This window comes from Bidens hawaiensis, unplaced genomic scaffold (assembly GCF_021521415.1).
Source record: "Bidens hawaiensis isolate Kalapana, Puna unplaced genomic scaffold, B.hawaiensis_p1.1 tig00022900_1, whole genome shotgun sequence".
In the NCBI taxonomy this organism is placed as follows: Eukaryota; Viridiplantae; Streptophyta; class Magnoliopsida; order Asterales; family Asteraceae; genus Bidens; species Bidens hawaiensis.
In genome coordinates this window covers 1-9,859 of record NW_027493584.1, presented here as the reverse complement: position 1 = coordinate 9,859, position 9,859 = coordinate 1, and the positions used below count along the sequence as shown (strand labels likewise).

At 35.3% G+C, this 9,859-nt stretch overlaps 1 pseudogene; it reads right to left on the bottom strand.

Moving 5' to 3' along the window:
- Positions 1-1,511: 1,511 nt before the first annotated feature.
- Positions 1,512-1,644, bottom strand: LOC143566547 (18S ribosomal RNA; annotated as a pseudogene).
- Between the last annotated feature and the right edge of the window lie 8,215 nt (positions 1,645-9,859).

The window sequence follows — 9,859 nt, the reverse complement described above, 5'->3', positions numbered from 1 at the left end:
TAAAGTGATGTGTTTATACAAGGCAAAAGGTTATTAGTTGACTTAACTTGTTTATTATTTTTTATGTTTACTGTCTATTTGACTACATTAGTACTTATAAGTAGCGGTGCAAATGAGACGATCTAATACTCGAGATTGAATCGATGAAAAGCTTGAAATGACCCGTACCTTATCGATATAAGGTTTTTTTACTTATCGAGCTCTAGTTAGAGCCTAGCCTTGTTGGAAAGATTGTTTAGGCTTGTATAGCCTTAACGAGCCTAATGTGGGTTTTATGTTTCAACTTTCTTGGACTTCTAGTTCTATGTATTAGTTTCAAAACACTGCAAAGCCGAGATCGAGCTGATCATTGGCTCGTTTAAGATGATGTAAATGAGCTCGATAAGTTTTAAATTTATTACATAATAAACAAGTCAAGTTTGAGCTTTAGAAAAAGAGTTTGAAACGAGTTTTGTTGAATAAACATTTGTGTTTTGTTGAATTTAGCTTATGTGTATAATGTAACAGGAGTATTGTGGGCATTTTATATTTGACGGGCCTAAAAAAACTCGAATCACTTGTATTTTTAACGAGTCCAATCAAATCATCAAGTTTTAGTGAAAAGGAAACATGTTGATTGTGTTAAACGGTTTGAAACTCACCCAACGTGTATATATAATAAATAAATAAATAAATAAGTACAATATTTTATTATAATATTTACGTTCTATTTAGAAAAAGTGTGGCACATGCTTTTTTTACTTTCTTATATAATTGAAATTAGTAGGCTAGACTCCATCATTTTCCCTTATTGGTACACAAAACTTAAAACTGTCTTATAGTCATGACAAACATTTATATGTGGAAAAAAATGACAAATAAAGTAGTTAAACGATTCATATTCATGTTTGATATTTGTTTTACACGCGTCGCTTCTTACCACATGTAAAACTCCCAAAGAGCTCAGTTTAATTGAGAAAGTGCAAATGCTTGAAGCGAGAGATCAAGCTACAAGTGCTAGGATCGAGGGCCTCGAGATGAAGCTCCGGGATTTGATTGCTAGTTTGTTAGGGAAGGAAACCATGGAGCGACCGACCGACCGACTTCAAGGTATCTTTTACTTACATAATATTGTTATAATATTAGTGTAGGTTGGTTGTTTTGAGGATGATTGATGGTAGACTTGATGAGTTGATGTTACTACCTTTAGAACAAGCTAATAGCCCGTCGTGCGAGCCTCCCACAGGGGCCCACTATGCCAAAAGCGAGAGAAACCCCATCCGTCTCTTTCCTTTTTTTCGTCTCCATGCCGCCGGTGTGGTGACATGGGACGAAAAAAGGGGGATCCTATCAACTTGTTCCGACCTAAGATAATAAGCTCATTTGCTTGGTCTTACTTCACTGTCAAGAAACGAAAGAAGACTTCCATCTCCAAATTTAATTCAGAGGTAGCTCCCTTATTTTTTGGGTGTGAAGCAATGCCAAACCAAAATACCCAACAAACATTAGATCTCCCTGAAAAGGAGGTGATCCAGCCGCACCTTCCAGTACGGCTACCTTGTTACGACTTCACTCAAGTCACTAGCCCTGCCTTCGACATCCCCCTCCTTGCGGTTAAGGTAATGACTTCGGGCATGGCCAGCTCCCATAGTGTGACGGGCGGTGTGTTCAAAGGCTCGGGAACGGATTTACCGCCGTATGGCTGACTTTGATAATACTGCATATTATAATAATGTTGTGTGGTCTAAACTGTACGTTTACAACTAAACTGGCTAGTTTTACGTTCAACAACGAAAATTACAAAAACCCTTCATACCGTTGTTACTAGTAGAGCTGCAATTAGAGGTCATGATTGTCGTTTGATTATTTATTTATTGTTACATTGGATCAATGGCACACCGTTTATTGAAAGAATGAATGTATTGTTGATATTTGAATGCTCGTTTACATGCCACTTCATTGTACATCGTTTGGATGTTTTTGATTTGGTTTTGAATGTCGAAAAAAAAAATGAAGAAACATTTTCCGGCGACGAAGAGCAGCGGTGAGCAAAAGTCAAATGTGTTGTTACTTTTATGTAGTTGAATATAAATAGGAGGAGTGAACACAAACTACTATACTAATATATGAATGTTGATAGTGTTAATTCATTTTTATTGATTGTATTCATTTTTTTAAAAAAATACATGTCGCTGTCACATTTTGTTCTCTACCTAAATGAAAAGTCCTTTACACTGCCACATTTTGTTGTCTACCTAAGACCATGTGTAGTCATAAAGCTCCACATCCAGGGGTTATGCGTCACGTGACGTCCCGTCAGAGTTATGGTTTTGTACAAAAACAGGCTGTAGTCATAACTCTCCACATCCAGGAGTTATGCGCCACGTGGCGCCCAGTCATTATAATTTTATTTGTTTTTTTAAATAATAATTCATTTAAATAAATTAACATAAAATTAAAAATTACATTAAACTTCCAAATAAAAAATACATTAAACTAAATTAAAAAAAAATACATCAAATTAAAATAAAAAAAACATAAATAATACTAATAAAACTAAAACTCATTTATATTTTTCTAAAATTTTCGCTCGTCGATTGGCTTTTAGAGATTGGACTATCGGGTCGTCTTCGGATAGCTCGTTTGATAAAATCTCGATGTCTTTGTCCATCTTATTCCTTCGAAGTAGGTCGGCGGCGTCCAAATTTACTTGAAGTCGTTGGGTTCCAAGTTGGTGTAAATCTTGGAGTCGAGAGTTCATTAATTGGAATTGGCTTTCCAATTCGGGATTCGAACCCGTTGCCGACGACGAACCGGCCCCTTTCCCCTTTCCTTTGCCTTTGGTTCTTCTACCCCCCGGCCGAGGCATGTCGGTAGTATTCACGGGGTCATTATCGCTTAAGTTGAAGTTTCGAGCGTCGGAACGGGGCGTGTCTGGATCAACCGAAGATGATGTTTTAGACTTTTTTTACGTGGACCACCTTCGCCTTCGGCTTCGGCATCGGCATCCAACACCAAGCCCCATTTTGGGTGAAACCTCAAGAGGTCTTTCCAAATGCCAAAGTAGTTGAAGGTCCCGCCGACCTTATGTTGAAACTCAACCAACGCGTTATCCATGACTTCCGCGTCCGAGACACCGCTACTCCTAGTTCGATTCATCCGAGAGAAAACCGTATGGAAAGCCATGCATTTGGTGTTTATGTCGCCCCATTTCGACAGTAACGAATCTTTTTCTCGACGCGAGTCCCTGCCAAGGTTGTGAAACCTCTCTATAATTTTGTGCCAAAATACCCCCATTTTTTGATAGTTCGCTAAAAAATAAAAACATTACAAGTTTAATGTTTGTTATAAGAAATTTTAAAAAAATATATATGCATTTTAAAAACCTACCGTATTTAGCATCTTCCGATATTTGGCACCAAGCACGAGCACATAGTACGCACTCGTCGATACTCCACGATATCACCGTCTTTTTAACCCGAGGTTCGCCGGCGGGCTTCTTTGCGTGTTTTTTCGAACGTCCGCGTTGGCTCGAACCGCCCTCGGGTTGTGTCTCCGGCACGAACTCGACCTCGGGTTGGGTCTCCGGGGCGGGTTGGGAACCCGAACCCGCAAAAATGTTTGTCATTGGTTTTGGAAACCGGGCACCGCATTTGGCATAGAGTTTTGTAGAAGTGCAAAGTACGCGGCCATTTGTGGGTCATACATTTTCGGGACGGGTACGGTTAGCGTCGGGGCGGTAGATTGGTTCGGTTGTGGATTTTGGTTGGCTTGACGGGCATATTGACCGAAACCGAGAATATTTTGGTTGTTGTTTGGAAACATGATGGTAGAAATATTAGTGTAAAAGATATAAATATTTGTGTAAATTGGTAGATTGGAAGGAATGTGTTAAAAAATATAAGTTTGGTTTGTTTATATAGTATAAATATAATTAATTTTTTTTTAAAACTCCAACGGCTCCAAACCAACGGTAACTTTTTTGACCCGCGTGCCATTCTCGCATTTTAGATACAACGCGCAAAAAAAAAATTCAACATAACGCAGGGGGGGCGGTGTACCCCCCGCGTTATAGCCCATAACGTCCGGCACAACGTGCCATGGTCTAAATGAAAAGTCCTTTTGGCTGCCACATTTTGTTCTCTAGCCAAATGAAAAGTCCTTTTGCAAAACTAAGTTTCTCCATTTTCCTAATAATTATTATTATAAATTGATTTAAATTGTGTACTGAATCTAACTGGGGTTCGCGGTGGTGGAGGGACTGGCTCGGAAAAAAGAGCGATTCTAGTTGTAAGATATCTAATGAAACCGTCGCTGGAATTGAGATATTATTCAAAGAGAAAGATCTCAAATATCTGGAGTTTGTCTTTGTATATTATAGGGATGATCCGAACGGTGGTTGTTTTACCATATTTTATATTTTTAAATTATTACTTTACATAATTAATTTGTATTTTTATAATTTTATGTGATTTTTATGTGGTAAAATTTATGTAAAGAAACATGTTTTTGGTAAAGAATCAAAATCAAGTATCAAGAATTCATCAAAGTCGTTTAATATTAAAATACCAATAAAAGCATTTGAGAGCAAACTGAATACGTGGGTGTTAAAAATGTAGCATTTTTACTACAATTTCAATCTATGGGGCCTTGTAGATTGAATTTACCGGTTACTACATCAATTGGTAAAAACTAATGACTTATGTACTTCAACGGAAATTAAACATATCTATTACGACCCCCCAAAATAAAAAAGGTTCTTGTTCCGCCACTGAGCGCAACCGTTGTTATTCCTCCTATTCAAAGTTAGGCTGAAAGTGAAAGTGATGGTGCAAAAACATTGAACATTGAAAAATCTAGCACACAATTTAAAGGAAACGTTTTTTGTATTAAAACTCACGGATCTAACGGATTTGGGTACAAATCTCCCGGATATTGGATGTCGAAAACTCACGGCACGAACCCAAATATGTTGGCTCCATGAGTCTTGAGTGTAACTTTTTAGAAATTTTCAAACTTTTTGGGCCAAACATGGTTTTTTCCTATACAAAAGGACTATTTTGTTAATTATTTTGTTAAAATGTCATACTTGTCATTTTCACCATACAAAACAAGGTACCCATCATTTTCACCGTACAAAGAACAAGGCGTAAAAGTTTGTATGTATAACCCTTGTTCAATTTTTTATCACAAACTCCTTACCAAAGAAAACCTAATCGTCTTCTTCACACTAAGGAATCATGGATTGATAGAACTACATTTGTGGTATGTGAAAAGGTAACAATCTTTTATATGTTTCTTCTTAATCTTTTATAAATTTGTGTTTTATGTCAAAATTCATGAAGATTCATTCTTAATATTTCTTGTTACTTTCCATACTTTTGTCAATCACAACTTTGAGGTTGAAAGTAGCTTGTGTAGGCTTGAGTTCGGCTCGTTTAACTTACACAACTCGAGTTTAACTTGTTTCGATCTCTATTGTTAAAGTTTAAGCTTGGCTCGGGCTCAACTCGCTTATCATTTATTATTAATTAATTTTTTTATATTTATAATTACTTATATATATATATATATATATATTTTTCAGTTATAAATTTATATATGACATAACGTATATTATTTAGTAACTTTTTCAAAAGCTTTTTGGTAGAGATTTGTTTCTAATTACAGGTTCGCTGTAATGTTTTATACTCACATTTGATAACTTGGTCATAAACATTAGAGATTTGTTTGTTATTTACATATTTGTTACAAGAATTTTGGATATCAATTTTACGATCCAAGCATCGGAATTCGGATATCATAGATTTCGGATTTGGATTCGGGTAGTAAAGTTACCGTTCGAAATTATAGGATACCCGACTTTGAACTCCCTTACCCGTATAGATTTAGCCTATTCGGTACATGTGTCGTTAAGATTTTTGGGATTCCGTATTCGGTACAATCGAGTATGGATACGGGTAGTTCGCTATTTAGCCTATTTTGTACCCATCTAGAACATGTAGAGGGTTATTTGTTTTTTTGTATTATGTTTTGGTTGTGATATTATTTATGTCGTTATCGTACTGGTACGCCTATTATTTTAACACTTTAACCAATTTGGTGACTGCATGCGTACCGATATTTGGAACGATTCAACTAATTTGTTACTCGTACCGGTACCATGGTAATTAGAGTTTTGAGAAAAAAACAAAAGAAAATATATTCATATTTTATATTTTATTTCTGTTGGTACTTACACTGATCTTGATAGTTAGATTGTTCAATTACTAGTGATAAATCGGTCTGATCAAACCGTTTGTTGTTTCTTGATAGACGGAGTCAACAACAAATGCGGTTTATTAGGATTTGTCGAGCAAACCTACAATGGCGTCTTATTCAACATCATTCGAGGAAGGAGCTATGAATATATTATGATGTTTTTCTAAGCTTTAAAAGGTGAGTTCAATACCGAATTCAAAATTAACTTTCTTGTCAAATTTGATATTTCTATCATTGGTAATACATGACTTGTAAATTAAATTTTTGTAAATTAACTTTCTTGTCAAATTGATATTTCTAACATTAAATTTTTGCAATTAAAAATTTTGTTTCATTATCATTTAGTTACGCGTATCTATCTATCTATCTACACACTCGTTGTAACAGTCTAGGTTTGAATTTTTGTGAAAATTAATTAACTTAACAGCGCAATATATATTAGGGGTGTGCACGGTTCGGGTCGGTTCGATTATTAGCATTGGCCCAACCTAACCGATCAGTTATCGGTTAATAACCAGTACGTAACAGAGTGAAAAATGCTTTGAAAATATTAAAAAAATTGAAGACTTCGGTTCGGTTTCGGTTATTGCTCACCTCTAATTTATATTCGTTATTGAATGGTGGCTTTTTGAGAACGAGCGAACCTGATCGAGGAGGAGGAGGTGGTTGTGTTACCGGTTCCTTCTGTTGCCGTCGGTAACAGTAACCGGGAGGTGGTCTCTGGAGGTAAGTAGTTTTAATTTTAATGTCAGGGTTAATTATTATTATTATTAGCTATTCTAATTGCAAACTAAACCGCAGCTGCAGGTGGACTTGTGTTAGCTGGATTCATTGGAGGCGTTTTGACCTCACAACTTTTCAAGGTGATGATGAAATCTGATCCCGGTGAACTCCGCTTACTGGAGAAGGTGAAACTGCTTGAAGAGAAAGACGAGGCTACTACTGCTACGATCCAGGACCTTGAGGTGAAGCTTCGTGACTTGTGACTTGCTGGTTGCTGGTGTGCCAAGGAAGGAAGCCGTGGAGTGACCGACCGACTTCAAGGTATACTTACATAATTAAAATGGAAATTGTCTTCTCCGAAATTTCCTTAAATTGTATAAAATGTCACGGAATTGGTAGTTAACATAAATAAGTTTGTAACGTAATTCAACGATTTCTTGTATTTTAGACATGAAATTTGTACAAATAAGTTTGTAACAGAAAGTTTGTTGTTTATATAATTTACATAATTTGTATATTACTATGTCATAAAAGTAAGTTGGAATTTAAAGTTCAAGTAGAAATTACAAGAGTCAACTTGCTAAATCATATTCAGTTATTTGAATTTGAAAAATCAATTAATTGAATAGCACACAAGGCAAAAACTTTTGACGCTTTAAATACTTCGACAAATTTTGTTATTTGAAAATGGTTTTTCCAAGGACTAAAACATTTGTATAAAACGTTACGAAATTTGCAATTAACACATAAATAACTAAATAAGTTGACATTTAAAGTTCGAACATAATTTTTGAAAGAGTCAACTTGCTAAAGTTAGAGATCTATAGTTGGTGTGTACACTGTACTATTTTAAATGCTATTTAATTATATAAAAGGTCATAAAAATGAATTTGAGAATGATTTTAATTAAGCAGGGTAATAATGCTATAACACGTAACTTACTGCAAATTGCAATGAGTTTAGATGAGCTTGGTATCATTCCAGTACCGATCCCAAATTTATTAAAACTTGGTATCGGTACGGGTACCGAAAATTCTTGGTTTGTATCGGTATCGTAGGCAATAATTTGGTAAATTCCAACACCGATACTGATTGGAACCGAACCCCCCGAATTATTCGATCCTATTTTGTTAAAAAGTTTATGTATCGATACTACAATACCCGTACCATTTGCTCATCCCTAATTCTAGGAAACAAATTTGGCAATTTGCTTATTAATAACAATTCATATTTATATTTTTGCAAAATACGATCATGGAAAAATCAAAATCAAAAGCCATTATAAATTCACATGTTGCGAAGAGAGTTAACATTCATATCTACGTCATAACAAGCATCGGTAATTTTCTGTGAACTTTTTAACTTTCATTAATATAGCTGATTTATTGTTGTAAATTTCTTTACAGATTCTTTTGCCGACCACTATCTTGAAGTGTCTTACATCATTGTTCATTGTATGTTTGAACACTTCGTTTTTTGTTCCACTGGATTGTATTTGCGTTCGTTTTTCTTTTGAATATTTTTTTTACCCGTTGACATGTTAATTTCTGCAATATAATGAAACATCACTCTGTTCACATAACCAATATATTTAGCAAGAGTAATGTTTCTATCTACATGACAACAAATATATATGTTGGAGGAAGGGCAAATAAGTAATTTCCCACGTGACTTGTGAAGACGAAAGAAGGCTTTAACCGGTAGCAGCATCCAGTGTGGTTTTTTGTTCATTGTTTAATATGCTTCCAAATAACAGCACTCAAATTCTTGATGTGGTGTACTGTTACGTCTTTTTCCAGAAACAAAATGTTCATAAATGTTTTCTTCTCTAGTTTTATCTCCACTGATTTCCTTAACTTCCAGTAATAATGCTGCATTATGAAAGAATACGCATTAAGTTTTATAGGCTTACATTTATGTGTAGTGAAAAAAGAAAAACTTTACATTTTTAACTACTTTTAGCCAGAGGCGGACCTGCTGGTGTCCTAAGGGGGACAGCCGCCCACCTTAACTTTTTTGTTACTAGTGGTATATATGTGTTAAAATCCAGATTGTCCCCCATAAAATTTTGATATCACCCCATCTAAATTGAGCTTTTGAAGCCAACTCCTGAGAAGATGACCTCTTATTTTGATAAACTTTCACAACTCCCGGCTATTTTCCGGCTTGTGTGATGAACACACGTTGAAATCATGCATTTTGTAGAAGATGACCTACTACCTTAACTTTGAAATGAAGGGTGTTTTTGTAATCTAACAGCCAACTGAAAAGTAAAAGTAGTGGCCCGAAGCAAAAGATTGAGTGGCACAATTTTCCTTGTCAGATGGAGTAACTTCAATTACTTATGTTAACTCTTAAAAATAATAACAATGTAATAAAAGAAGCTTTTTCCTTGTTTGAAATTCTAATTCTAAGTATTTACGCAACCGGCCACAATAATGTTGATCGGAATTCACTAGTCACCAAAACTTATACAAGAAAGTGGCACCATTGTGAATGATGTCTAGAGCTACAAGGTGATTGATGGATTCATGTAGTGGCAATACAACTTCCTTAATGCTGTACATGTCATGCCCAAAAGTATAAGGCGGACATTTTACTTTCCAAGCATCCATCTATTCATTATAACAAAAAGTTACTCATTACTAAAACAATGATAGTAACAAAAAGATTTATAAAATAACCCGCACGCCTTCAAGTGAATTGTGGTTAAATGAAATTATATAATTATCCCTTCTCGTAGTTGCAATTTTGTTGTTCACGACCGTGACAAGCAGTGACTGTGTCTAGTAACATTTATGCCATCTTTTAAAAATCATATAAATTACTTGTTACTTGGTTGTAGGTGGGTACCATTTGTGATTTTATAGGTATGATGTCTTGGGAAATTTGAACT